We start from the raw sequence: 5,515 nt of genomic DNA on the forward strand, positions 1-5,515 counted from the left end.
GAACAGACTCACTCGGAGCCGTGAACAGCGGAGACTGTCTCAGAGCTCTGAGAGCTGAGGGGGTTTGTAAGAACAGCCTCCACCTACAATACCCACGCGCGCACACACGCGCCCGTGTTTCTTTTTTTTTCTTTCTCTCTGTTTTTTGTTGGAATTTCGAGGACCCTGCAGACACGACGTATTAGCAACACTCTTAACCAATAGAAACCACAACCCTAGTTCTAGAAACAGTTTTAGATGTTTTATATATACATTATATTATAATGGTTATGCTCGGCTTAATCACATCCTGTATTATCCTCTCTCGTAGCTGAGAGCAAATGTTGTGGAAATCTGAAATAAATCAGGTTTTCTCTGCGACTTTAATTTGACTTTGCATTGGTTCAAATTACCAGCAGGTCCATGTGCTTTTTTACAAAGCACCTCCAATATTTACACATCACTGCCACGATCACACAATACGGTCAGAACACTGTGTGCGAAAGATAACTGATGCATGAGCGTGTGGTATACCTGAAAGATTATTCTTTGCCCTCATAACAATAAATAAAATCTGTTTATTTATTCAAATTATTAGGAAGATATGCTCATAATAAATTGAATACATACCAATCAAGTACATTTCTTTTGGCCAGATTCCATTAAACTTTTTTTCATGGACTTAAAAAAAAGCAAAGACACAGAAAGTTGACATGTAATTAAATTAAAATCAGCATTTTGAGCATAAATATTTTCTGAGTGCATGAAGACAGAATGACAAAACATGGAGCCTTTCACTGAGTCAGGTCAGCTTCACACAGTCTTAAAATTTCCCATTACACTAATCAGTTGTTAATACCTTTGCGGGGAGTGCACAAATGAACAAACAGCTAAGCACCTGAATCTCTGGAGCCATTACTCATAGCAGCAGCTTTGGAAAACCATCACTTTATGCTTTTTAAACAAGTGCCATTAACATAGGTTCATTTTTTACTTTTTGTGCACTTAAATTTGAGTCCTCAAGACAAATTGGCGGTAAGAAGTACTGTATAACAAAGTACAGGGATAGTGCAATCACAGTGTCACATATTTTACACAAAGCAATTTTAAAATGCTGTGTTTGTTTAGACATTTAATTCTGATTCAGAAATGCAAACAAAGTGTTCAAAAATAGAGATTCATACGAACATAGCAGGCACTTTGCTTTGCTCTCTCGTCTTTCTGCCTCTGTGAATAGCTGTAAGTAAAAATGGAGGGGCCATTGACTAACAGTCCATGTTCAGACCAGACTTTTTAACTGAACGAGGCAGTCACTTTACGACCGTCAGCCAGTGCATTTCACCTTCCTCCTTAGCAATAACTAAGGCAAAAATGCAGTTCAACCCAAGGCATAGTGAAAATGGGCTTCATGAACATGGCTGAAGCAAATGTCATGTTCACAGTGTGAGATATGCCGAGTGGTGCATAAGTAGTTTGGGTCTCCTTAGAGAGTACTCTGAAGGTGTGCCTGCATGTGTGTGTTCTTCTATTGTCTGTCATTCCAGCACACAGTTCCAACATTGTTACTTTTCAAGCACCTACACCTGTGCGGCAGACTCACACCCAAGCTCCTGCAGTGGGAACTCTAACCTTTAGTACGTGTGTCCCCACTCAGCCAGGTGAGATATAGCAGAACAATTCAGAGTCTGACAGTAAGGGTGAAGACGAGCCTGACTGTTGGTCTGCTCCAAAACAAGCCCATAAGCAAGCTTTGAAATATTATGTCACAAAATTGTGAAACTGGGACATGAAATTTGATTTGAAAATGAAATTCATCCTGATCAGGAGCTGTTATGATCTAAATGGTGTTCTAGATCCAGTAAGCAAACAGGAAGAGCTGCAATGTGTGTGCTTTTTCAAACTAATACAAAGCTATAGTGCAGACTACAGCGCCATCCAGTTGGTGTTCGCTCTCTCTGCGGTAGAGTATCACTTCCTGTTCCAACACATAGTGGTGTTTTTGTGTAGCTTATATGCGTAGCAGTTTAATTATAACCTTATAGATAACGTCCTATTTCACAGGGTTAGGGTTAATCGTCCTGCTTGAAAATGACGTGCTCAAAGTGAATTGACTATTTCGCTTTGGACGTCTGCTTTCAGCACCTGACGGCATGTCCAGGTGAATGAGCCGCGCTTTGTGTTTACATCTTTTTGCGGATTCTGTTTACACATTCAAAATAAAGAGAGAGAAGTTTGTTTGTTAATTTCCCCCAGGGATCAATAAAGTATTCTGATTCTGATTCTGATTCTGATTGTTTGTTTTTTGTTTCTTTAACTTTCATCAAAGTCAGAAGTATGCATACACTTCCTTATTATTTGGTAAAATTGCCCCAAAACTGTTTCACTTGGGCCACACGCTTCAGGTGTCCTTCCACAAGCTTTCTGCAACAGTTTGCTGGAATCTTGGCCCACTGCTCTTGACAGAACTGGTGTAACTGGGTCAGGTTTGTAGGTCTCCTTCCTGAGCGGTATGATGGTTGTACGTTCCTGTACTTTTTATTCTCTCGTATTATTGTCTGAATGGATGAATGTGGGACCTTCAGGCATCTGAAAATTGCACCTAAAGATGAGCCACACTTGTGGAGTCTACAATTCATTTCCTGATGTCTTGGTTGATTTTCCTATGATGTCAAAGAAAGAAGCTCTGTGTTTGGGGGTGTGGTTTTACATGCATCCACAAGTGTGCCACAAATGAACTCAAATGGACTTAATTAACCGATCGAATCATCTTAAGCTCAAAATAGAAAATATCTGGAGTTTAGCTTTTGTTTAAAGACACTTGCTTTTACTTTACTTGAGAGATACTGACCTCAACAAACAGCTTGGGTTCTTCAACTGTATCTTATGGACACTTAGGTGAAGAACAGAGCTGAGCTATGAACTGATGGTCACCTGATGGTGAGTTGGGTCAGGTGGTGGGGGAGGATGCTGGACACCCTTTAACTGCCAGTTTGACAGCATTCTGAGGGAGGCTTTGGACACATTCAAAATCCTGCTCCTCACATACAAGGCCTTAAATAATCAGGCCCCATCTTAACTTAATGACCTTGTAGTACCATCACCCTATTAGAGCACTTCACTCTCACACTGCAGGCTTACTTGTTGTTCCTAGAGTATTCAAAAGTAGAATAGAGAGACAGCCTTCAATTTTCAGGCCCCTCTTCTGTGGAACCAGCTTCCTGTTTGGACAGACACTATCTCTACTTTTAAGATTAGGCTTAAAACTTTCCAAAATATATAATTAGGGCTGGACCAGGTGACCCTGAATCCTCCCTTAGTTATGCTGCAATGCGGTGGGCTGCTGGGGGATTCCCATGATGCACTGAGTATTTCTTCTTCAGTCACCTTTCTCACTCACTATGTGTTAACAGACCTCTCTGCACTGTATCATACTTGTTATTAATCTGTCTCTCTTCCACAGCATGTCTTTATCCTGTCTTCCTTCTCTCACCCCAACCGGTCGCAGCAGATGGCCCCGCCCCTCCCTGAGCCTGGTTCTCCTGGAGGTTTCTTCCTGTTAAAAAGGAGTTTTTCCTTCCCACTGTCGCCAAAGTGTTTGCTCACAGGGAGTCATGTGGTTATTGGGTTTTTCTCTGTATGTATTATTGCAGGGTCTACCTTACAATACAAAGCACCTTGAGACGACTGTTGTTGTGATTTGTTTTCTGTATAAATAAAAATGAAATTGAAATAATATAATAATATAGTTTAATAAGATTACAGTCACATGGAGACATAGGGCACTATTAATTCCTTTAGTACGTTTTCATGACAATATAGTCATATTTTTAGTTTATGTGCAGAGAACAGAGACAGTTTGCTGAAGTACAGATGATGGTGTTGGGCCATCACCAGAAGAGCTTCACTTCATTTGGCTGTGATTGGTCCAACTATCAGGAACTGTAATTATATGATGAAACAAAATTCTTTCACGCTGGCCTGAGATCTGACATCTGTGAAGACTATATCATATAAATAAATCCTTTTACGAGTCCACAAGAAACACCACAAATCACAGGGCAGTCTGTGATCTTTCAGGACAGAGACATCAACAACAGTGACAGGACCCTCAGCGTCTTTCTACTGAAGCTGTCAGGCCCTGCTCAAATTTGAGCCACAAGCCTTTGGATGAAATTTAATTCAGGTCTTGACCAAAATACATTTATGGTCAGTTCATACTGTAGATCTTCTATAATAAATCGACGGTTTACACAATACTCAAAGTTTCATTTCTCAGCTTCATTTCCCTCCCAGCACTTTATGAAAGGCAAAAGCAAAAACTGCTGATGAGTAACTTTGCATCAATGTGTGGAGTATTGCAGCTTTTCATGCAGCATGATAAGGCTTCATCATGACACTGGTGACTATACAATGGTCACCATTCAGACAGAAAGGCAGTTGTTAGAGGGTGAATGGCAGGAACACTGTGTCTGCTGCCTCTTCTCTTGCCTCTGTGTATCAGTGAGTATTCAACAACAGTTTCTATATTTAACTGCTGGTTCTTACTGCATAATTCTGTCTGTATAATATAAAAATGATTCAATGCATCGAGTTATGCCAAACCTCACAGAAACTGTGCACGGTGGGTATTCTGAATTGCTGCTCGGCACATATATGCAGACCACAGTCAGAGCCTTACCCTCTGCTGCTTGAAGTCACACAGAGGTAACCCACTCGCTCTCTGTCAGCACGCAGTCGCAGACTCGTGAGTGAGGTTGTTTTTTTCTCTTGTTTTGCTCTTCTACTCTTAAGAGCTCCATTAGCCACACAGAGGGCACAATATGTTCTGCATTGCTTCTCAAAGTTAGCATTGGTTAGTGATCATGAGCTGTTTTAGGTTTATAAATCATTGGTTTACACCACATTCCTCTGAATTAATGTCACAAATTGACAAACTGACAGTGAGATACAGTGAAGTGTGTAGAACATGTAATTCAAATCAGAGCACGAGCAGAACAAGAGCATGAAGCTGAGATCAAACTTCATTTGCTTCCATCTATAAGGTGCAGGTCACTGAGGTCTTCTGACAGAAACCTGCTGGTGGTTCCTCGTTCTAGGCTGAAAACCAAAAGAGACTAAGTGTGTCTTCAAGGCTGTTGGCTGATAATCTATGGAATGCACTAATATTACATTTGATCTCTGCGGTCTGAACATTTTTTTTTCCATTTTTGAAAGTTACTGCATGCACAGGTTTTTATTCCCACTTGTAATACAGTTAAATATATTGGAAATATCAGATATCATAGAAGTTGTTTTTAGTCAGCATATAGTTCAAAGTAAAAATTCACTGTGCTTTTATATTAAAATTCATAGATCGATAAGGCTAAGCTAGACAGGCTTTGCCTTCACATAGTTGTTTGGTAGTTATGTTGGTTGGCCTCCTCTATTTCATTGCTCTGGATAAGTGGTTGTCTTTCAGGGAGAGCAAATGCATGTTTCCAGCTTCTAGCACGCAACCAGGATGATCCTTTGTACCATCGTTTTGTAGTTAGGACCG

The sequence above is a fragment of the Diplotaxodon limnothrissa genome, linkage group LG6 (assembly GCF_057381915.1).
Source record: "Diplotaxodon limnothrissa isolate DT_005_m linkage group LG6, D_limnothrissa_male_GT1.1, whole genome shotgun sequence".
Lineage (NCBI taxonomy): Eukaryota > Metazoa > Chordata > Actinopteri > Cichliformes > Cichlidae > Diplotaxodon > Diplotaxodon limnothrissa.